The 26,295-nt window shown below is 38.1% G+C and overlaps 1 protein-coding gene and 1 pseudogene across 3 annotated transcripts in view; both read left to right on the top strand.

Annotated features, from left to right (window-relative positions):
• Nucleotides 1-26,295, top strand: part of SUGCT (succinyl-CoA:glutarate-CoA transferase) — a 755,607-nt gene that overhangs the window by 229,083 nt on the left and 500,229 nt on the right. The window lies entirely within an intron of this gene.
• On the top strand, nucleotides 13,310-25,995 carry LOC144613788 (E3 ubiquitin-protein ligase RNF13-like; annotated as a pseudogene).

The following is a 26,295-nucleotide window of genomic DNA, read 5'->3' as shown; positions in this document are numbered from 1 at the left end:
TTGTTTGTGTAACACACAGCACTGCAGCTAAATTGGGAGTAGGGGAAGGTGAGGCACCCCGGGCACGTTGGATCTGGGATTTAGGGTAGTTTGCAAATATCTGACTCTACTCGCTAGTGGGAGTAGAGCTTCTGATCTACTGATCACTGGTACTCCACAGTGATAGTAGAAAGTGAATAGTAGAAAGCTGTCTCATCATATCTGCCTCCCTTCCCCCTCAGATTAATTAGTAAAGGACACCTAGAGGAGGTAAGTAGAAAACAAGAATGGTTCTTGCAAAAGCCAGGGAGGGATCAGTTTTAAGGATGGACCAGTTTCCTTTCCATACTTTCTCTGAATACTTTGGTTACTAAGTTGCCCAAATTAGAAGCTTTGTGGTCAATCTTGAATTCTCTTCTTTCACTTTATCTATCCTGATGTGATATTGATTCTACCTCCTAAACATCTCTGAAATCTCTCTCCTCTCCTTTCCTTAGCTGTTCTCTCTGCCTCTCTGCTCTCCTTGCTCCGATGCCTCCTTAAAGTTTTCTTTCTATACTTAAAAACTGAGTGTCACCACACAGCCGAGAAGACTTCCCTCTGACAAATTAGTGATTACCTCTGACAAATTAGAGAAGAATTTATTGAATATACCTTGGAGTTCCTATATGCAGTCCATGCTCATTATTCACGGACTCTGTATCGTCAATTTGTCTACCTCCTGACATTTATTTGTAACCCCAAATCAATACTTGTGTGGTTTCATGGTCATGTGCAGTGTTGCACGGAGCAGCAGCGTTGTCCGTCATGCATGTTCCCAGCTGAAGTCAAACACGGCTATGTTCTTTTCTTATACTGCAAACTGGTGCCCTTCTGGTGGTCTATTTAGTAACTTGGTTTTCACATTTTTGTGCCTTTTCTTGTGCTTTTGCTGTTTAAAATGGAACCCAAGTGTAGGGGTGCGTGGGTGGCTCCGTCAGTCAAGCGTCTGACTTTGGCTCAGGTCATGATCTCATGGTTTGTGAGTTCAAGCCCCGCGTCTGGCGCTGTGCTGACAGTGTGGAGCCTGCTTGTGATTCTCTCTTTGTCTCTCTTTGACCCTTCCCCCCGCTCTCTCTCTTTCAAAACAAATAAAAAAACTTAAAAAAAAAATGGAACACAAGTGTAGTGCTGATGCACGATCTAGTTTTCCTAAGTGCAAGGAGGCTGTAATGTGCCTGTTGGAGAAACTACAAGTGTTAGATAAGCTTTGTTCATGCATGAGTTTAGTGCTGTTGGCTGTGAGTTCAGTGTTAATGAGTCAACAATATATATTAAATACGGTGTCTTTAAGCAGAAACACACATAAAACAAGTCTATGTAACAATGAGTCGATGAAAATGTGACCAGAGGCTCTCAGGAACCTAACCGTGTATTTCACCTAGGAGAACAGCTCAGTATTTGCTAACTCAGTGCTCCCTGTGACTTTATTGACTATAACTACTGCAAATAACAAGAACTGACTGTATATGGACTCAATTAATTCTTTTTTTTTTTTTTTTTTTTTTTTCAATGTTTTTTATTTATTTTTGGGACAGAGAGAGACAGAGCATGAACGGGGGAGGGGCAGAGAGAGAGGGAGACACAGAATCGGAAACAGGCTCCAGGCTCTGAGCCATCAGCCCAGAGCCCGACGCGGGGCTCGAACTCACGGACCGCGAGATCGTGACCTGGCTGAAGTCGGACGCTTAACCGACTGCGCCACCCAGGCGCCCCTCAATTAATTCTTATACGCATGCTACTATGATCCCATTTTTATAAATGGAAACCCAAGCTTATGGAAGTTAAGTAAGTTCCCCAAGGTCATGTAAGTGGTGTACCTGGAGCTGGAACTGAGGGCAGTTTGACAGCAAACTTCATGCCTCTAACCATTTGTCTCTGTGGTCTAAAAGCCTTAGCATGGCAGATGAGTTCCCTTACTAGCTGGCCCTCCCTCCCTTCTAGGTTCCCTTCTCCACTGCTCCCCTCTCCATGGCAGAGTGCCTGAGCTACAGCCATATGGGACAAATGTAATTTTCTGAAAATGCCATCTTCCTTCAGGCCTCTCTGCTTTTGGCCATGCTATTTTCTTTGTATATATTACTTTCTTCTTATTGTAGGCAAATATATACACATTCTTCTTGCATTTCAGTGTTAACTTTAAAAAGTCCATCAACATGGAAAAAGTAAAGCAGATTGTAAACCATGTGCAGAGTGATACCCCTGGGATCTGCATGCCATGGTGGTGATGATTAACTCATGAGATCCCTGAGGACGGAATAAGTGGGACTCTGAACTCTACCTGCTCTTTCCTACATGCATATTCTTCTAACTTTGCCCAATCTGGAGGATCAAGAGTGATTTTCCCCAAGAGGGGGTAATTGCCAAGTCCCTCTGTATGAAATTGATTGCTTTATATGTAGCTGGGGCTACAGTGTCCCTATACCTAGGGATCCTCACTTGCAGGGGTTCATTTCACTATGCTTAGGATGTGTGTAGAGGGTAAAATGCGTGTGTGTGTGTGTGTGTGTGTGTGTGTGAGAGAGAGAGAGAGAGAGAGAGAGAGAGAGAGAGATGGAGACATGCCTAAAGGTTAACTGTGGTTATCTCACTTTTAAGAGTTGGGGTGATTCTCATTTTTTCTTTTGCTGCTCAGTGTTTTCTGAACATTTCTACAATTTGTGTATATTACTTTTTAATAAGAAAAAAATGTTTTTATAAAGCACCTCAGCTATAATTTGTATTTGTGCAAAAATGTGAGCACAAAACATGCTTGAAACCAACAAATAACAAGTTTAGTGTTAATTTATGGAGGAACTATGGTGTGTTAAACACTTCACCTTAAGTGACTCTTAGTAACATTGTACAACATATATTATGATTATTATTTTACAGGTGGAGAAACTGATGCTCAGAGAAATTATATGACTTTCCCAGAGACTTTTGTAACACAGAGCTAGACAGTCCCAGTTCAAAAGACCATAAATGTTTCTTTTATACAATCGTTTTTCTTATTATGAACATTAAGAAACAATGCAAAAAGAATCCATTTTGACCAAGTTCTCAGTTGTGATTTATCCAATGCACTCTCTCTCTTAGTTCCTTAAAAACAGTGTGTTGCTAGATAAGGGCTCAGTAAATGCTGATTGGTTATTTTTCATTTATTTTTCATAAATACAGTGCAGGATGAGCCAGGAACTCTTCTTTATGCTTTGCTTTCTGTGCTTTGTTTGTTCAGTTTGTTCTTTTGATTTCTCCTACAGTTTGTGGGCGCGTAGTCAGTAAGCAGCGATGCCAGTGAGGAAAGAGTATAGGAAAGGTTACTATAGAAAGAAAGTCAGTTGTTAACCTTCAGGAATGCAGGTGTGGAGTCAGGTTAAAGGCAAAGCATGACTTCCTCGGCACTTCAAGTTTTTAAAAGTAATCAAAGAGGGGTGCCTGGGTGGCTCAGTCGGTTAAGCGTCCGACTTCGGCTCAGGTCATGATCTCACGGTTTGTGAGTTCGAGCCCCGCATCGGGCTCTGGGCTGACAGCTCAGAGCCTGGAGCCTGTTTCGGATTTTGTGTCTCCCTCTCTCTCTCTGACCCTCCCCCATTCATGCTGTTTCTCTCTCTGTCTCAAAGGTAAATAAACGTTAAAAAAAAATAAAAAAAAAAAAAAGTAATCAAAGAAATGGAGACAATGAATTCATTATATTTTGTTTTCTCTACCCTGGCTAACTGAGCAAATTTGGGAACCTGACAAAATGTTACACATTGTTGAAAAATATTAATAAGAAGTCTCAGCTGTGCGGGGCACCTGGGTGGCGCAGTCGGTTAAGCGTCCGACTTCAGCTCAGGTCACGATCTCGCGGTCCGTGAGTTCGAGCCCCGCATCGGGCTCTGGGCAGATGGCTCAGAGCCTGGAGCCTGCTTCCGATTCTGTGTCTCCCTCTCTCTCTGCCCCTCCCCCATTCATGCTCTGTTTCTCTCTGTCTCAAAAATAAATAAAACATTAGAAAAATTTAAAAAAAAAAAAAAAAAAAGAAGTCTCAGCTGTGCAACAAACGTCATTAAATTTAATATTTTTAGAAGATGTTTCGGTCATCAAAGAATTTTGGTATTGTTTCCTTAGGATCTTAATCGTCACTGCTCAGAGGTAACATTCAACATTGTACTGATATTCAAACAGATTATTACAAAAACTTCCATTTCATTTCCTGAGGTACAGGAAGAAAAGACTCTTCTGATTTTCTCCTCCCTAATTTAAAAATCATGTTCACAGGAAATTCTTTATAATTCTTTTAAATAAACAGGAAACATAATTATTTGCTTGCGGGTGTATATATATATGTGTGTGTGTGTTAAAAATAGTATAGGTTGAGGAGTACGGTGTTTTTTTTTTTTTTAAATCAGGATTATGTAACGTGCTTCAAATGAGATCCAGGGTTGTGTGTGTGTGTGTGTGTGTGTGTGTGTGTGTGTATGTATGTTTTCATGGTTACTGGCTTGAGGGTTTTTTTGGTTGTTGTTAAGTTTTGTTTTTGAATTTTATTTTTCTGACGCTCTTCCTGTTTTCTTATAAGTTCAGTGATGGAATAAGAGTTGAAGAGCTGGCAGATTCCCATGGAGACAGTCTTTGTAACATCATCTTTCAGGTGTCTGTTTCTTTCTTATTAGTCATCTGGAATTTTGAAGACTGATTGAGGCCATTACAAAATGCCTCGTACTGCAGATCATAGACCTTACATCTTTAATTAATTAATGTTCACACAGCACTGTGCAATTGATTAATAAAACTGGCTGTTGAAATATACTGAATGGTTAGCTCTTTCCATATTTTTCTCTTGTTTCCACACGAAATGCATTAATCTGATTTAAAAAAATATGTGCCATAGCTGATCCCAAGCACTTTTTTTCTTTTGAGCTCTTTTTGCACTATTTACCATTTATATAGGCATAGCTTTCATAGTTTTGCTTCTTCTGATTTTCCTGGTACATATATATTCCTGAAGGATATAGATTTATTTCTCATCTGGAAAACACCGTTCAAATGTCATTTTCATTCTTTTTTTTTTTTTAATGTTTATTTATTTTTGAGACAGAGGAAGACAGAGCATGAACAGGGGAGGGGCAGAGAGAGAGGGAGACACAGAATCTGAAACAGGCTCCAGGCTCTGAGCTGTCAGCACAGAGCCTGATGCTGGGCTCGAACTCACGGACCGTGAGATCATGACCTGAGCCGAAGTCGGACGCTTAACCGACCGAGCCACCCAGGCGCCCCCATTTTCATTCTTAATAGAATTAATTTTTTATGTCAATGGGAAAAATCTGTAAAATTATTCAGGCAACTAAACCAACATCTATATCAGCTTTGAAAGAGAAACTTAAGGATCATAGAGAATGCTTTCTAAGAAAAAAGAATATTTAATGAAGAATGCTCATTTACATGAAAACGTACTATCTGTTGTAAAAAACAGCAACGACTGTGACCTAAGGAGCAGATACATTCTTAATCAGATAACTGTGAAAAATTCAATACAAGTAATTTAGTCATGTTGCCCTCTAAGAATTCATAATATCAAATCCATATTGAGTTAAAAAAATTTTTTTAATCTTTATTTACTTTTGAGAGAGAGAGAGACAGAGTGCAAGTGGGAGAGAAACAGAGAAAGAGGGAGACACTGAATCGGAAGCAGGCCCCAGGCTCTGAGCTGTCGCGGGGCTCGAACTCATGAACTGTAAGAAGTTGGACATTTAACCAGCTGAGGCACCCAAGTGCCCCTCAAATCCATGTTGATTTTTAATAAAAATAAGTTGCAGCACAAATTTATAAAGACGGGATTATTAGCTCAAGTAAAGTAAGATTTATATCAAATTTAGATCAGTGAAATGTAACCTTAAAGTTTTATAGATTTTATCCCTGAAGAGCATTATGAGACTTTAAGTCATATCCTCATAATTTGAGGATATTAATTTTGAATGGGAGAAGTTTTCAATGGAAGAGTATGTATTTTTGAAAAAGGAATATAATACCAGGAAGTCCTCATATTTAAATTAGGAAGATACTGTCTGTGGACGTCATTCTGTCTATATATGTGTATTTCTGATTGTCCTTGATATCAGAAGTTGAATGTGAATTTATTTTTGTAAGTAACAGCAGAGATAGACAAGTGATTTATCTATGATTGACTCATTCCGTTTGTGGCAAATCACTTTTGGAAGTATTTTCAGGGGTTTTGACAAAATAACTGAGTTTTAATAGAAATGAGTCAATGACAAGAGTAATAGAAATCTGTGAGGATGTTTAGAATATTCTGTAGATAAAAAGTATATGCAAGTTGAATTCATTATCATAAAGAGTTCACTTGGGTAGGTACAAAATAGCTGTATTAATTTTTTTCTTTTTATGCCTGCAATTTATCAGCACATATACCCAAGGCCCCCATTCGTATTTGGTCAAATACAAAAATGTTCTGGTAAATATTTTTTACATTTTTGCTGTGAAGTAAGATTTGAAGTTCCTCGTGAAGCATCTGAGTTACATGAAGCCCTATTAAAGTTGTACAACACTACTGTATACGCCCATAGGGCAAGACTTTGATAAAGTGTGTCAGGTACTTTGCTGGGCAAGTGCTTATATAGGAAAGATCCAGGAAAGAGGGATATTAATCTAGCCCTGAGGAAAAGCTATTTCTGTGTTGAAGATGTCAATAATTACAGTTTGAATTAACATTTATATGGTGATATTTGCATGTATTTTCTGGTTTAACCTTCAAAGTGACCATCTGAGGTATGTGTTGTTATTTTATACACGAGGGAACTGAGGTTCAGAGATATGAATTGCCTTAAGTCATAGATGAGCAAAGTGAATTTAGCTCAAGTCTCCTGGCTCTATATTCTTTATTTTTTCTTTCTATCAAGTGGAGACAGAAGCAAAGTTTACATCCATATTAAGGGGATCAGCATAAATTTTATGAGACAGGCAATGCTTCAAAACCTTCAAGGAAAGGCAAAATCTAGATGTGTGGAACTAGGGATGTCACAAACTGAATGAGTGATCAACCAACTGGATTCAGCCTGCGGATGAGTTTGGTGTGAGTAGTCTGGTGTTTTTTTAAAAAGTCTGAATTTGAATGCCTTAGGTAGAAGAAGCATTTTCTGGTTGTCTCAGTCTCCACTACTCTCTATTATTCTCATCTGACTGCCCTCACTATATCATCTGCTTGGACTTGAATGTTCTTTGAATATGCAGTCCTGAGCTGAATGAATCACATGACCAAAAACGATCACATGGAGGAAAGGATGAAGGGTGGGCGTAGAGAGCAGTTTCATCTGGCCTGAGCATAGCTTTTTATCCGGGGGACCTTGGCAGAAAGTTGCCAAGGACCAGATTATGGATGCTACTTGTCCCTCCACCTCCCCCAACCACCCCACCTCTTCCATGAAAACTAGCCTGGATGAGTTGGCCATAGTCCAAGGGAGTAGGAGTATATCATGATCTATGAGGCACAGTCCTTGGAAGGGAGGTCCTGAAATTTCAAGCTTAATTGAGGTAGGTCCAATTTCTTGGGAACGCACTATTGTGTAGACAGGGTCACAATGCTGTCTTCTGAGGTTGGAAAAGCAATCACGGTAAGTGAGTTAAGTTCCTGAGTATTGCTCTGAACATTGGCTGATGTTACTAGTACACTTTAATGGGACACTGGAAGCATGTTGTTGTATAGATACATTTTTTAAGGGTTGGGGAAGAGTAGAAATGTGCAATCAGTTTTGTTTTGTTTTGTTTTTGTATATGTGTAAGGTTGTTTCCTGAGATACCTAATTAAGGCAAGTCCCTTTGATTGGATACTTTGTGGGGACAGTTGCTTCTTTTCTTCCAATGAACTTTGGAGCCTTTGGAGAAGAAATAAGGTTATGAGAAATTACCTATGTATATTTATGTCTGGATTCTGAAATCATGAACTTCTTTCCCACCTCAGGGCCTTTGCACATACTTTATTTCCTGCATGTAATGTTCTTCTCCATTCTTAATGAAGCTGACTTGTTTTTATCTTTTAAGTTCTTTACATATCAGCACAACTATCTCTCCTTTGGGAGATTGTCTCTGACCTATCTAAAAAGTAAATTCCTAACTAAACCTCATCTAAAAAGTAAGCTCCTTCCACCTTTATTTTGTTGTGTTTTTTGTTGTTGTTTTGTCTTTTGTTATTTTTTTGTTATTTTTTGTTATTTTTTGTTATCTTTTGTTAATTTTTACCATAGGATTAATCAGTTTATAATTGTTTTGTCTATGTACATATTTGTGGAAATGTAGCCTCAGAGTAATGTATCCCACAGTATTCTCAGAGAATATAAATTTTGTAAGGTCAGAGATTATGAATTCAGACTCTAGTTCCATGACAGAATGGATACTCAAATAAGTATGTGTAAATGAATAAATAATGGGAATACAACCGAAGAAAAATAAAACCATGAGTATTGATGGGAAGCCTAAATTCCCATATTAGATGGAGGATGTGGAAGATGTTTTTCCAGTGTGCATTGTAACAAGAATTCAATGTGTAATAGCAATAGGGAAATCTCATACTACTGCTGAAAATTTCTTACTGCTAAAGTAGAATATTGAGTAATTCTTTAAAAATTGCATAATTAATACATTTTGAAGGTAGAAAGTTTAAATGACAGAAAAGGCTGCAAAGGGAAAGTAAAACTTTTAGTTCCCCCTAATTCCATTTAATCACTATTAATACATTCTTACATGTCTTTCTATAAATTTTATATGTGTATATATCTGTCATTGATCTTACTTATCTCTAGTTATCCCCTTGTTGTCTAAACCATTTTGATTATAATAAAAGTATGGTTCTGCTATTTGCAATTTTCATTTAGCGTATCTTGAATATTTTCTCATGTGAATCCGTAAGGATATAATGACTTGTTTTTTAACAATTGCATAAACTCTCTTAAAGTGTCATTTGATTACAATTTCCCTTCTGTCTGAAGAACTTCCTTTAGTAATTCTTTTGCAGGTCTGCTGGCTACAAATTCTCTTAGTTCCATTCATTTGAGAATGTCATTATTTCATCTTTATTCCCGAATGGTAATTTTACCGGATATAGAATTCTGGGTTATGGTTCTTTTCTTTTAGCATGTTGAACATGTTTCAGTTTCTTTTGCCTTTCATGGTTTCTGGTAAGAAACCCATAGTTATTTGGATTATTGTTCCCTTATAGGTAATGCATCATTGTTCTTTGGCAATTTTCAAAGTACTTTTTCTTTGTCATGAACTCTCACCTGTTTGATTATGTGCCTGGGCATGGGTTGCTCTGAGTTTATCCTACTTGGAAATCATTCACCTTCTTTAATCTGTTTCACTAAATTTGGGAAATTTTCAGCCATTATTTCTTAAAACATTTTTTCAGCACCAACCCTTTTCCCTGTCTTTCTGACACTTTGAAGATGTAAATATTAGTCATTTTGTTATTGTCCAACAGATCCCTGTTCATTTTTTCTTCATTCTGTTCTGTGCATTGTGTTCATTCTTTCTTCAAACGTTTCTCTCCACTCTGGTTTAGACTGAATAATTTCTATTGATCTATCTTCAAGTACACTGACACTTTCCTTTGTCATCTATATTCTGCTCTCATGTTCATCAGTGAATTTGTAATTTTGGTTATTGTATTTTTTACTTCTAAAATTTCTATTTGGTTTCTCTATATATTTTTTCTGATACTTTCTATTTTAATATTTGTCTCAAGAGTATTAGTATCACTTGAGCATTTTTTAAACAGCTGCTTCAAAATTTTTGTCAGATAATTTTCATATATGTGCTATTTCATCCTTGATGTGTGTTAAATGTCTTGCTCTGTGGTTTGAAATTTTCATAGCTCTTCATATACTGATAAATTTTGAATTTTATTATGGGTGCTTTGAATATAATATTGTGGGACCCTGGGTCTTGTTTAAATGCTATGGTAAAGTTTTATATTTTTGTTTTAGTGGACATTTGACTTGGTTAAGTTTAGGCCATAAGTTCAAAGTGCTTTCTGTTTGCCTTCTGTTGGTTCTAATGGTGGTTTACTTTCAAAGTTTTTGCAGTACTATTTGAATCTGTCCTGCATTTGCACTACTCAGTGGTCTGAGACTTGGGCTAAGGTCTCTGTTAGCTCAATTTTCAAAATCTTTGATATACCAATGAAGGCCATATCTTAATAGGCATAGATAAGGGGTGAACTAAGGTGTTCATAAACAATTTCATAGGATTTCTTCCCAGACCTCTTTCCTTTGTACTACCTTTCTAGTTCTTTCCAGTTCCCTGGGCTACTCTTCATGGTTCTCAGGCCAAAAACTGCCTATTTCTCCAATTACACTAATTCTGGGACCATGTGGTGGGAGGCCAACCAAGAGAAAGGAAATAAAAGCAAGGGATTTGTTCTTACACCACTGGGACTCCAACGAACAGAGAGCTTCCCCCTCCATATAGTTATAGTTTCTACTTTCATATTACTGGCTGTCTTTCACTGCTACCTCTCCACCCATCACCCTTTTTGACAATATTACTTCTCTACTAGGGCATGAGAGGGTCAAAGAAAAAAAGAAAAGACAAAAGAAAAGAAAAGAAAAAAGAAAAAAAGAAAGGAAAAGAAAATGAACCTATGGAAATTTCCCCCATTCACTTTGAACTGTAAGATTTTTTTTTTCTTCTTTTTGAACTAGAAGTTTACTTCCAGATCTCTCTTTGTCTGCACCGCAGTGCTCACTTTTAGGATTTGAGCTGTATTGAGTTCAGATCAGGAGGTACGTGGAGGTAAACAGAATGACGAACTCACTGCCAGTTTGGTAATACTTTACATTCTGGTGTTTTCTGATCTGCCTGCTGATATTTACCTTTTGAAGTCAAATAGTTGCACAATGCTTTCTGTCCAGGTTTTATAGTTGGATTCATTGGGAGAGAAAACTTGGCCTGTGTTTATTTCCCTTACTGGGAGCTGGAACTCTATCCTATTCGTCATCGTTTATAATTATCTATTAATTATGCAGTGTTTTACTCTAAATATGTTTTCTTAGTTCTACCTATTCCCATATCATTTAGTTTAGCTTTCTTATCATCCTGCCTCTGATCTCTTTTTGTATAAGGTTTCACATTGTCCCTACTTTTTTCAGGAGAGTGAAATACTTGCTATGGGAAACTATTTTTTTGTGATATGTCTTCTTCCAGAACATATCCTTCATCTTCCTTTACCCTCCATGCACTTTCCTAGTTTGTTTTCTTTAAGCAGTGATTTTGCATCAGTGTTGTATAATTGCCTTTAATTTTATATAACTTTGACATGAGATGCTGTATATCAGCTTTCTTTTTCCTCAAATATGGTGTGAATGAATTCCATTTAACATTTTTCCACCTTTTATAGGTGCTGTTGGTATTTATGCTTCAGAATGAAATATTAATGGCTTAGGTTCAATTTGATCTTCTGTTTCCTGTAGACAGAGAGAGGGGAGAAATGTGATAAAGAGCTGAAAGCCACATGGAGCTGTGGGTTGGCACAGTTGGTGTAAAAGTTTGCACTATTGTGTCTTTCCTTTTTGCTATAATTCCTAAATAGTTAGGAGCACATGGACTTCCCAAGGAAGCTACGTTCAAGTTTTTTATTTCCCCACCTCATAGTTTTTTCTAATAGAGAAAATTAGCCTTGCATTTCTGTTTCCTAATATTTCTTACCTTCCCAAGCAGCTATATCCAGATGCCTCCATCTCAAGGGCAGAAAAAATTATTTTTAAAACATAGGGCTTTTAAAATATTTTAAGTTTATTAAAGTTTATTTATAAAAATATTAAGATTTATTCTATGTGATTGGTCTCTTCTCTCTTGCTGCTTTCAAGATTCTTTCTTTGTCTTTAGCTTTTGGTTGTTTGGTTATGATATGTCTAGCTGTGGAGCTCTTGGTTTATCCAACGTGGAGTTCACAGAGCTTCTTGGATGTATAGTTAGTTTTTTTTTCTTTAATATTTTCATCAAATATAGGATGTTTTTGGCTTTTGGCTTTTAATTCCTTAAATATGTTTTGTTTTGTTTTCTTTCTTTCTTTTTATCTCTTTCTCTTCTTCTGTTTCTCTCTTCTCTCCTTTTTCCTTTTGGAATTCTCATTATGCCTATGTAGGTACATTTGATTGTGTTCCACAAGTCTCTAAGGGTTTTTACACTTTTTTTCCCCATTCTTTTTTCTTTCTGCTACTCAGACTGTATACTCTGAATTAACCTATCTTCAAGTTCACAGATGCTTTCTTCTGTTACCTCAAATCTATTGAGCTCACCTAGTGAAATTTTAATTTATATTATTTTACTTTTCAATTCCAGAATCTCTATTTGGTTCTTTTTATAATTTGTATTTCTTTACTGATATTCTTTATTTGGTGAGTCATTGCTCTCATACTTTCTTTTAGTTCACGAGACATGGTTTCTTTTAATTCTTTGAAGAAATTTTAAATAGCTTGTTTACAATTTTTGTAGCAGGCTGAATGGTGGTTTCAATGATGTATTCATGTCCTAATCCTTAAAGCCTGTCTTACATGCCAAAAGAGTAATTTATGGCAAAATATGTGATTAAATTAAGGGTCTTGAGAGGTGGAGATTATCCTGGGTTTTCTGGGTGGGCTCTAATTGTAATCACATGCATCCTTACTAGAGATAGAGGAGGCTTTGAGATACACAAAATAAGAGAAAGCAATGTGAAGATGGAGGCAGAGATTGGAGTGATACGGTCTCAAGCCAAGGAGAGCCAGTGATAGAAGGTGGTAGAAACAAGGAAAGGAATATTCTCTAGAGCCTCTTGAGGGAATGTAACCATGCCAGCCCCTCAATTTCAGACTTATGAGCTCCAGAACTATGCGAGAATAAATTTATGTTATTTAAACCTAGCAAGATCACGATAATTTGTTATGGCAGCTGTAGGAAACTAATAAAGTCTGTCTAGTAAGTCCAATGTCTGGCCTTCCTCAGGAACAGTTTCTGTAGACTACTTTTTTTCCCTGTTAAGGTCCATAAATTTTGTTTCTTTGCATATTTCATATTTTTGTTATCGGAATTGCACATTTAAAATAATATTATGTGGTGGGTTTGACTTTTGCTGAGTCCTGGGGATGGTGTGTGTCAAGCTCAGAGTGCTGACATCAGCACAGTTCCAAGCCTGGTGACCAGGTACTTGCTTTCAGCTTTCATGCCGCTCTCATGAAATGCAATCCCCACTCTGCCTAAGACATTGGTGAGTTTTGGTCCCATCTGTCCAGATTTCAGCCTGGACACCATGCAGAGGGGATGAGGTTTTATCCTTGCCCAGTTGGCCAGTCAGGTGATCTTACAATGAGATGCTACTCTCCATAAGGATGCTCATGCTATCAGCCACACAAGTCTATTCATTCTTGACTATCCAGCTCTTTGCATTCTTAAACCTGCTACCTATAGAAGCAGACATTTTAGCATATAATTTTGAAAATGCATCTCAGACATTTGATGACTGTCCAGTAAGACTTGGTTATAGACTTCCAGCTGAAGGTTTAAAGATTTGTTTTTTTTTCTTTATTTTTCTTTTTAATGTTTATTTATTTTTGAGAGAGAGAGAGCATGTGTGCATGAGTGGGGGAGGGGCGGGGGGTTAGACAGAGAACCCCAAGCAGGCTCTGAGCTGTCAGTGCAGAGCCAGACTTGAAACTCGAACTCATGAACCAAGAGATCATGACCTGTGTGGAAATCAAGTATTGGACGCTTAACTGACTGAGCCACCCAGGTGCTCCTAAATACAAATCAAATGTATTTGATTAATTCAAAACCAGAGAGCACTGTGAACCCATAGTGCCTCCCCCACTAAAAGACAATTCATCTGGCACTTTCACTGTGGTAATTAGAAGACTTGATTGTAATTTTGATGTAAAGGTTTTATTTATTTTTTTTAGTGTTTATTTATTTTGAGAGAGAGAGATCATGAGCAGGGAAGGGGCAGAGAGACAATCCCAACCAGTCTTTGCTTTGTCAGCACAGAGCCTGATGTGGGGCTCTATTTACGAATCCTTGAGATCACGACCTGAGCTGAAACCAAGAGTTGTATGCTTAGCCAACTGAGCCACCCAGGTGCCCCTGATGTAAAGGTTTTAAATTCACAGAGAGCAGGATACAAAGCAGACATAGTTGACAATATTGACTCTGATAACCTCATTAGCATGGGATCCAACAACTTTGATGTGCTAAAGAAAGTTGACATTCCATCTGTCTTTACTGGGGAATCATCAGCTAGTTCCCTGAAAGATGAATTCACATATGAGAAAAGGGGCACATTATCATAGTTCCACAAGCCAGTCTTCCTCTCGAATCCCATCTAATCCCTTTCTCATGATAGTGGGCATCTGTCTCACCTTGATAGTCATTTTCATGAAGTAGGTAAATTCACATTAAATATATTTTTAAAAATAGCATGGGGGTTCTAAAAATCATTGTATTGAGTAAAAGTAGTCTTACATAAAGGAGTACATATTGAATGAGTCCATTTATATGATTGGGTCTGGAAAAAGTGAAGATAATCTAGGTAGAAATTTCAGAACAGTGATTGCTTCTGGGTGGGGGCTGGAAAAGGGTGAGGGATATACTGAGATGGGTATGGGAAACTTTTTTATTTTGTGATAAGTCATATTCTGTATCTTGAGAGAGGTTTAGATTGCAGAGATTTCTGTATACTTAAATTTGGTGCATTTCATTGTATATAAGTTTTACCTAAGGGAGGAAAAACTAAGAAAAATACTAAACTCTAAGTAATGATACATATGCTAAAGTATTTGGGGGCTAAAGTATACTGAGTATCTGCAACTTACTTTGAAGTGCACTGTTAAAAAATGAAGAGAAAAAAGATGTATTGATGGATAGAGAGGTGATAAAAAAAAGTACGGTACATCGTTAATTATAGAATCTAGGTAGTGGATATATGTGTATTAAAGAATTTCTTCAACTTTTCACTGTACTTCAAATTTTTATATTAAAATGTAAATAAAGAATAGTATGAGTGCTATAATAAAATAATATTATGTGGCAACTCTGGAAATCAGATTCTTCTCCCCCTTCAGGGTTTGTTGTTGCTGTTTGCCTAATGATTTTTCTGAACTCAGTCTGTAAAGTCTGTACTTGTTGTGTGTGATCACTGAAGTCTCTTCTCTGTTAGCTTGGTGATCAATTAATGATTGGACAGAGATTTGTGTAAGTTTGTGGAACCAGTAAGTCTCCAAGTTTCTGCTGAGGGGCTGTCTGTATGTGTTGTGTATGTCTTTCACACTCAGAAAGGCAGTTGACAATTCTGCTTTACTTTTACTTCCTGCTTGCACATAGCTTCAAGGTCAGTCACAGCTGAGAACTAGGGTCTTCTCAGCTCCTTTTCTGAGCACGTGCACAGCTCTGGAGATGCAAACAACCCCACACATGTGATGGACCTTTTAGATTTCCAGGAATATTTTGGTGCTTTTCAAAGCTCCTTATTGACATTTCACTCCCCAGATTTCCCTTGATAAGCTTTTTGCTTAGTCTTTTGTTTGCCCCAGCACTGCCTCAGTCAGCAGTGATGTTAAACAATTAACAAATGCCCTCAAGACAAGGCTATTGGCATTGAGGGAACTCTGAGTTAGGTCAGATAAAAAGAAGCCTTCCATAAAGAGCATATTTATCATGATGAACACTAAGTAATGTGTAGAATTGTTAAATCGCTATATTGTACACCTGAGAGAAGATGTTAAATGGCAGAGCAGAGTGGAGACCCTCAGTTTGTCCCATTCCTGAAACACAGCCAGATCAGCCCCAAACCATTTTTGCACACCTAGGAAATTGATCTGAGGATTAACACAATTTGCATAACTTGAGCCTCTGAGCTTGTCAGGTACACCTTGCCTTGCGGAGAGGTGAAGGGGGGAGAGAAAAGCCGGAGGGTAGCTGTTTTTGTAGAGAGAGGACAGAGAAAGGGGGAGAGTGCAGCACACTGGGAGAGTGCAGGAAAAACACTCCCCCAGAAGTAGTTGGAGAGAAAGAGAGGGAGAGAGTGAAAACACTCACAGGGGACTGAACAAGAAATCTGTTCCCCAAAATCACTGATGGGAAGAAAGGAGAGGGTTTCAGTATCACCAGGATTCCATAAACAGTGGAGTGCAGTCTGAAGTTCCGGAGCTCAGTGGCTGGCTGTGCTCTGGGGAGGAAGTAGGGCGAGTCACCAGGAACAGGCAGCAGAGTCTGAGAGGTTCGTGTGCCACACAGGAAGAAGCAGTTCCCCTGCTTGGAGAGCATTTGGTAGAGGGCATATAGCCTCCCCACAGGCAAAAGTCCCAACAGACTCTGGAGAGCAGCCGTGTTTGCTGGTATTGGGAAAAACATGCCAGAGTATGGTGAAACCTGTGCCAGCTGGGTGTTATGATTTTTTATAATCTCTGAAGCTCTGTTGCTGCACTATTGCACAAACATTTTCTGGGACAAGCCGGCACCTGGCCACTGCTCAGCAAGACCCTCCCCCAGAGAGTTGGCCTGAGTCCATGCTGCAGGGGTCTCTGAAGTGTGTGATTTTGAAATACAACCCCATCTGATATAAAACTCTGGAGGGAGGTGCTGCCTGGTAAGCGGATGGCTTGGACATGGACAGAGTAGAAGTGGGGAGTGGACAGAGGCCTGAGACAAAGGAGGGGCTTGATCGCTGGTGGGTGAGAGAGCAAAGTTCCTGTGCCCAAGACTAGGGAGCTGGGTGAAGCCATTTCCACCTCTCCTGCACACACGCTTGTGTGTCACACTGATCCACCCAAGTAATGTAAGCAGCGCCACCTAGTGGAGAAGGGAGCCATTACACCAAGTCCTGCCCAACTGCACCCTCCAAGCACACACCCTGGAAGACCAGCGCAAGTCCTTCCATCTGCTTAGTGTACTGACCATAGAGGGCTTCATAGTTTCAGTTCTCCAAGACAGACAAGGAAAGAATTATGAAAGCAACAAGGGAAAACAAGTCCTTAAGTATAAGGGAAGACAGATCAGGTTCACAGCAGACCTATCTACAGAAATTAGGCATGACAGAAAGGAGTGTCAGGATAGATGCAACGTTCTGAATTGGAAAAATATACAGCCAAGAATTCTTTATCCAGCAAGGCTGTCATTCAAAATAGAAGGAGAGATAAAGAATTTCCCAGACAAACAAAAACCAAGTGAGTTTGTGACCACTAAACCTGCCCCTGAAGAAATTTTAAGGGGGACTCTTTGGAGAAAAGATGAAACAAAACAAAAAAGACCAAAAGCAACAAAGACTAGAAAGTACCAGAGAACATCACCAGAAACACCCAATTCTACAGGCACCACAATGGCACCAAGTTCATCTCTTTCAGTACTCACTGTAAATGTCAAACGTTAAATGCTCTAAATGCTCCAATCAAAAGATATACGGTATCAGAATATATAAGAAACCAAGTCCCATCTATATGCTGATTATAAGAGACCCGTTTTAGACCTAAAGACACCTGCAGATTGAAAGTAAGGGGATGGAAAACCATCTATCATGTTAATGTTTGTCAAAAGAAAGCTGGAATAGCCATACTTATATCAGACAAACTAGATTTTAAAATAAAGATTGTAACAGATAAAGAAGGGCATTACATCATAATTAAAGGGTCTATCCACTAAGGAGATCTAACAATTGTAAATATTTATGCCCCAACGTGAGACACCCAAATATATAAATCAATCACAAACATAAACTCATTGGTAATAATGCCATAATAATAGGGGACTTCAATACCCCACTTACAACAGTGGACAGATCATCTAAACAGAAAATCAACAATGGCTCTGAATAGCACATTGGATAAGATGGACTAAACAGATATATTCAGAATATTTCATCCTAAAGCAACATAGTACACATTCTTCTCGAGTGCACACGGAACATTCTCCAGAATAGATCACATACTGGGACACAAGTCAGCCCTCAACAAGTACAAAAAGATTGAGATCATACCTTGGATATTTTCAGGCCACTATATTGTACACCTAAAACTAATATAACAATGTATGTTAACTATACAGGAATTAAAATTAAAAAAAAAAAACAATTAAAAAAAGAAGCCTTCCAAATGGGTCTTCCAGATAGGTCAAATACTGACAATTTTCTGTTAATGAGGCCTTGAAAGTTCCAACCCCATTCTGTATCCGCTAGTGGCTGCTAGACAGCTGGTTTTCACTGTGATTGCAGACTACTGATTTTCAAGGCTACTGGGTAGCTGGAATTGGGGGATGGGAACAGGTTAAGTTAAAATGTCATGAAGCTCACTGTTCTTACTGTGACTCAGCTGTTTTTCCAAAATAAATGCTCTCTGGATTGCCACAAGCCTTTCGTTAATTTTCAAAGTTCTGAAAAAGTTTTATTGACTATTTTCACCAATGATATTATTGTTATGTGGAGGAGAGAATTTTGGGGGTCTTTAGCCTTCCATATTTGCTGATGTCACTCCAACATGTGGCTTTTGGGTGAAGTGTTTTTATAGGATGGAGGGGAGAGGACTTAACAATAGTTTTGCCTTATGACTTTACTATAGTTTTAGTATTAATTTCTTTTTAATTCATTTTTATAAGTCCTTGTTTGTTTTTTGAGGTGATGATGAGTGTGCAGCCTGCCTCCTAAACAGGGAATAGCCAAATGGCAAGTCTTTTGAGACACTTCTTGCTGTGTTTATGGTTTACCTCTGAAAGGGCAAGATTCTGTACTTTGGAGTGGCATTACTGGTCTTTTTTTGTTTCCCTCGATTCCTATTGGCCTTTTCTTTGAGTCGCATTTCATCCTCTAGATTCTACTTCATTCCTAATCGAGGAATATCAATAAGAATTTTCACAATTTTCTGGATTCAGTTTCCCTCATCTCCATAATGCTTCTGGACAATAATGAAAGGAGCTAAATGTTGATATCATAAATCTTCAGTCTGTTGTCTATGATGACACTTAACAAAATTTGGGGTGTTACTGCTGTCTTCTTCTGCTTGCTGCTTGCACATTTTGATTCTTTTTCCTTTTTGTATTTATTTTGTTAGGTTTTGGGATAGAGGTTTTGTGATTCAGTTTCTTCTTTGTACTGACTTTCTGAAATGGTGCAGAATTATTTACTTTAAAATAAAAAGTAAATGTCTATAAAATGGGAATTTTGGTTTTAAAGAATGTGTGGTGGAATGTGTTGAGAAAAATGAAAGAATTCACTTTGTTTTATCTTTTTAAATTCAAGTTATTTGATTCTTTAAGAGTCAGCTCGATTCTTATCACAGAATTATGCTGCAAGTCTGTATGACCCTGAATGCGGCTGGATATATAATATATAAATAATAGAAATAGTAGCACTAGTAATAGTAATCATAATGAAAAACTTTTAATAATATGTAAATTGTGTTTTTAGTTACCTTTGTGCAGGAATATTATAAGGCAGTTGCATTATTTAGGTTTGTTTGTCCCAGTCTTATAGTACTGTTTCTTTTGTTCACATGGATAAAATATTAAAATGTGAATGTGTCACCTTCACAATTTAAATTCTTTTAAACTCCAATTCCTTTAAAAAACTGTCCACAAAGCATTACCAGTTTTGCTCTTGTACAAAACAAAATAAACAGGGCATCTGAGTGGCTCAGTCAGTTGAGCATCTGACTCTATCTAGATTTTGGCTCAGGTTTTGATCTCACAGTTTTTGAGTTCAAAGACCCACATCGGGCTCTGCACTGGTGGTGTGGAACCTGCTTGGGATTCTCTCTCTCCCTCTCTGTGACCCTCCCCAGCTCTCTCTCTCTCTTTCTCAAAGTAAATAAATAAACTTAAAAAAAAAAAAAACAAAATAAACAACCCCTTCCCCACAAGAAACTCCTAAATCTGTTGATTGCTTTTTCAGAAAAAAATATGAAATTCAGTAATTTCTAAATCAGTGTGATGAGGTTATTTCCATTTTACAGGAACCACCCTAGACCCAGTGGTGTTGTGCCAGTGTGGATATAATGAAACCTGATACATTAATGATTATATTGGAAAGTCCAAAATATGTTATCTCCCTTGTCTCCCCCACTGTGCCAAATATCCTAATCATTAAAAAAAAATCACAAATGGGCACACAAAAATTCTGTCAGAACAGATAACTATGTAACATCTGGAAAAATTTGGTTAAGGAACAAGACAATAAGTGGTCTTTTTTTTTCATGTCAGTCATTTGTGCTTATATTTATTTTATATTTCTTTCTTTGGACAGTTATTTTAGAAGAGGTTGATGAACTTAACTTATTCATCCAACACATCATGCAAGTTCTGCTGATTACACAGAACCAGAGTAATGTAGTTCCTACCATCAAGGGAGGGGCATCTGTCTGTAAAACCCTAGACATTTCTTGGACCTGGTAATTAAGACATGGATACTGAATTAATAGCACTGTTATTATTTTTCAAAAAATGCCTAATATATTTGAAAATATAAGCAATGCTATTTTAGTATATTTATTTTCATGTGTCCCTGAGTATCCTGTTTTAAGAGTCTTATGGGCATGTTTCTTTTCTAGAGATAGTTTTTCAGGATCTTGCATAATCTAGTGGCTCTCAGAATTATGTTATGAGGAATAGAATTTTATTGCTTGTAGGTTTACTCTTCACACATTTATACTCTTCATATATTTATGGTTAAAAATGTAAAGAGCTATTTTAAGGTAGAAGGAAGTGAGCTTAGCTCGTCTCATGTTGTCCCTTGAGAGAACAACACTCCCAAGGATTTGGAACATCCACTCCACATTACTGGATAGGAAGAGGTCATGGGTTACTAGTTTCAGTCAATCTCTCCTTTTTATGGTAAAGAATACTCCTCAAATGTACAGAAAGGAGCATGTGAAAGACGATATAAAACCTTGGCTTTGTGTCTAAGATCATACCTTTAACTCGTAATTACAGTGCTAACTATAATGGTTTACATGGACTTAGCAAGGAACAAAGGGTTACACCTTATTAAATCTAATATATTTGTGTTAATTTAGATATATTCATGAGATAAAGAAACCAATATGTTTCAAATGTTTATATCAAGTTAAGCATTTCAAATTTTATTTCCTACTGCTTTGGTTAGCTGTACTACAGCTAGGTTAGACTACAAATGATAGTCTTTCCTTAGTATTCACATGAAAGATTTGCATTTATAAAAGATTTCATTGATATTTCATTTAACTAATTAAATCTGTTTAATTGTTATTTGTTGATTTAAAAATCAAATATTAAGTTATGGATATAAAGAAATATTTTTGGTTTTTTCCTTGCTCATAATAAGGGGCTTACTTTCTATATCATAAATAGAATCTCTAAATTGGTATTTTTACCTAACTAATGACCCAAGAAAACACATGTGATGAGTTGTTTTATAGATAAATTTCTTTTTCTAAATCATTATTATTATTTTTATTTTAGAGAGAGAGAGAACAGGGGACAGGGGCAGAAGGAAAGAAAGAGAATCTTAAGCAGGCTCCGTGCTCAGTGTGGAGCCTGATGCAGGGGTCAATCCCATGACCCTGGGGTCATGATCTGAGCCCAAATCAAGAGTCAGACACTCAACTGACTGAGCCACATAGGTGCCTCAACAAATTTCTTTTAAATAGAGAAAAAATACAAATTAAAATAGCAAAGAGTTGAAATAAAACAAAAGAGAATTTAATTTAGATTTCGTGCTTAGAAATGTCTGAGACCATATTATTTGAATATATAGTCTTTGATGAAATGTCAAATTAGATGTTTTGAAAACTATGTTAACTCTTTGAAATTGTGATCACCTGGCTTTTCTCCATCATCTTTGGAAAGCATTTAAATGCTGAAACATACGTGATTATATACATTACAAAGAAAACTACTGAGAAATATACTTCTGTTTGTAAGATCTCATATTCTAAGACAGATTACACTCATTTTCATTTTTCATATTCATTTTATTAAATGTAGGGGAGCTAAATAGGGGTAGACTTTAATTAAGTAATACAGAAATGAATAAAAATCCTAAGTATCGTAAGTCATGCAAAGTGGAGATTTATAGTGCTGTGAAAGCATTGTGTGGAGGGGTTTGATGTAATCATGGTCATCAGGGAAATTTCTCTGGAAGTGATGATGAGTTGAGCTCTGAAGAAACACTGAGAGTTACTAGGCACAGGGTAAGGAGAATCCTATTTCCTCTGGTTGGAATTTTTCACATATTTTATACTATATAATATATTGACACATTAATATTGGCTTGAGAGATCAACCCTTGTTCACTCCTTTGTCAGACAAGGAAACTAGAATCCACGCAGGTTAAGTAACTTGCCTGATTCATAGCTACTTCTGAGAAAAATGGAAGTAGGATTTATGATTTATGTTTAATGCCCCTTCTATTAAGCCAGGTTCAAGACATAAGAATAACAGGACAAAGATGCACTTAACTTCTTGTTCGTTCATTTATTTACTCAACTTATAAAGCACCACTGCATGGAAGACTCTGTGCTACTTGATGTAAAAGATACAGAAGTGACTGATATGTGGCATTTGCCTTCGGGGAACTTTTCATCTAGTAGGTAATGTAAAGCCATATATGAATTTATAGACTAAAATTATATATGCTGAAAGAAAAATCTAGATAAAATATGGGAATTGAGATGAAGAAAGAATTAACGTCCATTGGGAATAAGTTTGTGAAGGCTTCCTGGAGGGAATGATAATTGAGCTGGGCTCAAGCATGAAAATGAAGGGCGTTTGGTGCAAAATGAGCTGCATGATCAAAGGAACATTGTCAGAACATCAGCAGGTAGTTCTCTTTAGATGACACTAAAATGGGTCAAGGGATGGACAGTGAGTAATAGATTTGGAATATGGGTTGAGGCTTGATTGTGGAGAAATACTACAGGTAAGGGCCAGTCATTATTGAAAAGAGGCATAAAGAAATCGTAACTGTAGGTCAATGCTAAGAGCACTGGGTAGAAGATAAAGAAAGACTGAATGTGTAGGTGCTTTATGGGATGCTGGGGATACAAAGATGAATGTATGCAATTTAAGGATAGAAGTAAGTGTGATGGAGGAAACACAGAGAAAACCAGGTATGAGAGTTTCATGCCTACGTTGGGGGTTAGCCATTAGTTCTCTTGTGAAGAGTTTTCAAAGTCGTTGTAGGTAGGTGGAGTTACAGTTGTTCATCTCTGCTCTTGTTTTGTCTCCTTGGACCACTGGTTCTCTATAAGTCAATGATTATCCAGCAGTGGACAATGAAGGCTTACTGACCCTGGTGTTACCACTACGCCATGCTTCCTTTAGCTCATAAGACTGCCCTGGCTTCTTCAATTTCTCATTCATCAGATGTTTATTGACAGCCTACTATGTGCCAGGCGTGGAGTTTAGGTGTTGAGAGTATGGTAAATGATGCTAGAAACCTTTCCTGTCCTCAAGGGTCTTGTGTCTGGCATATGAAACAAGTAATTAAAATGTGGTGTGATTAGTGTTACTGATAGAGGAAGGGATTGGGAACTATGGAAGATAAAACCAGGGAGGGCTCTTTTCAATGATCATAACATTAAAAAATTTTTTTTTGTTTATTTATTCTTGAGACAGAGAGAGACAGAGCGCGAGCAGGGGAGGGGGAGAGAGGGAGACACAGAATCTGAAACAGGCTCCAGGCTCTGAGCTGTCAGCACAGAACCTGATATGGTGCTTGAACCCACAAACCTCGAGATCATGACCTGAGGGGTCATGTGAGGGGTACCCCTGTGAGGGGTAAAGAAAGAAGGAGGACTCATAGCTGGGAGCATGGCCTTGGAGTCCAACAGTCCTGGCTGGATTTCAGTCAGTACTTACTTGCTGGGTGACCTTCTGTAAGCTACTTAATGCCACTGCCCTCAGTTTCTTCAGCTGTAAAGTGGGGAAAATTGTATCTACCTCTTAGTAAAACTTAAGTGAGATGAATATTTGAAGCATACTGCTTTGTATGTACTAAGTATTCAATGAGTGATGTCTTTTTAAAAAGATACAGTGCTCGTCAGGGCACCTGGGTGGCTCAGTCGGTTGAGCGTCTGACTTTGGCTCAGGTCATGATCTCACAGTTCATGAGTTCGAGCCCCACGGCGGGCTCTGTGCTGACAGCTCAGAGTCTGGAGCCTGCTTCGGATTCTGTGTCTCCCTCTCTCTCCGCCCTTCCCCTGCTCATGTTCTGTGTCTGTCTGTCCCTCAAAAATGAATAAATGTTAAAAAAAAAAAAGATACAGTGCTTGTAAGAGAATGGGATCTAACTAGTGTTTTAATCTCTGTGCAGTATTTGGATCCTATGTCCACTGATCACTGTCCTTGGGCAAGAAATCTGACTTTGTGCAATCTTCTCCCATATAAAAAAGCGACTGTGTTTCCCCCTCTTTCCTTTTAGTAAAAGTATGAAGAATTACACCATATAGTACTTTTTATTTATTTTATTTTATTATTTTTTTCATGTTTATTTAGTTTTAGTGCAAGAGAGAGAGAGAGACAGACAGACAGAGTGCTAGGGGTGGGAGGGGCAAAGAGAGAGGCAGACACAGAATGTGAAGCAGGCACCAGGCTCTGAGCTGTCAGCACAGAGCCCAACAAGGGGCTCGAACTCACTAACCGCAAGATCATGACCTGAGCCGAAGATGGACGCTTAACCGACTGAGCCACCCAGGTGCCCCACCCTATGGTACCTTTTTAGATGCTACATCTAGTGTTTTATTCCTTCGATCAAATTAATTTTTCTACAAAAGTCGAAAATCGTTCATGTCTCTTTCTAATCTTATTTTTTTTAACGCACATGGCTGTTTACAGCTTTTAAGGTGACGTGTGGACATTTCTCACGAAACTAATAATTTGTGTCACTTTATAAAGCACTGCCCGAGTCCTTCCTTGCCAATCTTCTTGTGACATGGAACAATTGTTAGGTGGGATGGATGCATATGCAGATGCTTAACCAGATTTTATTGATTATAAATAAAATGGCCTAAAATAAAACTTTAAAAATACAATCACTGCTGCCATTTTCATAAGAAATTCAGAGTAAAGAAATATGGGGTGTTCTCTTTGGGACAGGAACCTGGATTGGTTCTTTCTTCATTGTTCTAAGACATAGATGCAGTGTGGAAGGCCATTTTCAGAATAGTACAGAAGATGGTACAAAGGAGTGTTCAGAAGAGCACTCGAGAGGTGCTCATGCTTTTCAGAAAGGCCCTAAACACTGTGCTCTTAAAAATGAAATAGCTATGGGGCATATCAGTCTTTTCAGTAAGCTCCAGTAATAAGAAATGCTACATTCTTTCTTTCTTTTAAATAAATCTACATCCAGCTCTGAACTCCCATCCCACTAGCTTGAATTGAGTCTCAGTCATAAAGGCACTCCCTCTCTCACTCACAAAATTACGGGGTCCAGTTCCTGAGCGTGTTGCACAGAACAGAGCGTTCAAGGGTGATCCTTGGTCTTTTCGTCCCAATTAGTTTCCACTTTGATACCCATGGCCTGCCAGTGTCTCTTAACAGAGTGTCCTGGCATTTTGGGTGGGACAGGTTTTGTGGCGTAGAACATGTCACTGTAGGATGTTTTTGGCATCTGTGACTGTCACTTGTTTTGACAACAACTATAAGAACAAAAGTCTTCCCTCCCTTTCTAAAGCGCCTTAGTTGGACCCCCTAATGTACCTACTTTTATTTCCCCAGCCAATCCTTTGGGGTCAGATGGTGTTGTGGCGACTGTGTCACCCAGCATGTGGGGACCCACTGGGCTCAGGTGCTCTGAATGGAGTCTTTCGTGGCCACTTTGCTATTGTTCCCTATGGAGACCCAGCCTCTTTCCTGGAATTCTGTAAGGGAGAAGCTGCAGATACCTTTGCTGAAGGTCCCACAGACTTCCAGCCCTTCATTAAGCCCGGGACAGTCTTGCTGCTTGTGCCACCCCTGTCCCCACCTTTATCTCACAATGTCACACTCTCACATTTAGCTAATGCTAAAGTGCATTAGCTTTTGTTTGTTTGTTTCCCTAGAACAAAGCTTTTGGAAAACTATAGCAAGGAAAAGAAGTTCTCTTAAGGCTACTTCGCCTCATCCCTGCAGCCTACACTGTGGCAAGGGAGTGCAGAAGGCCTGGCCATCCGTTCTTAGAAAGTAGGGGTGGAAACTAAGTAGGCAAAATAGAAAATAGAAACTACTCAATGTCATTTCACCCTTTGACATCATTCAATGGCACTAAAACCAAAAAGCTAGTTAATATCTCAGTGCATTATCCCAGCACATATCCAAGTATAAATTTTTATACCACAT

This window comes from Panthera onca, chromosome A2, assembly GCF_046562875.1.
Source record: "Panthera onca isolate mPanOnc1 chromosome A2, mPanOnc1 haplotype 2, whole genome shotgun sequence".
NCBI lineage: Eukaryota > Metazoa > Chordata > Mammalia > Carnivora > Felidae > Panthera > Panthera onca.
Note: the sequence above shows the minus strand (reverse complement) of the source record. Positions and strands in the feature narration are given on the sequence as shown.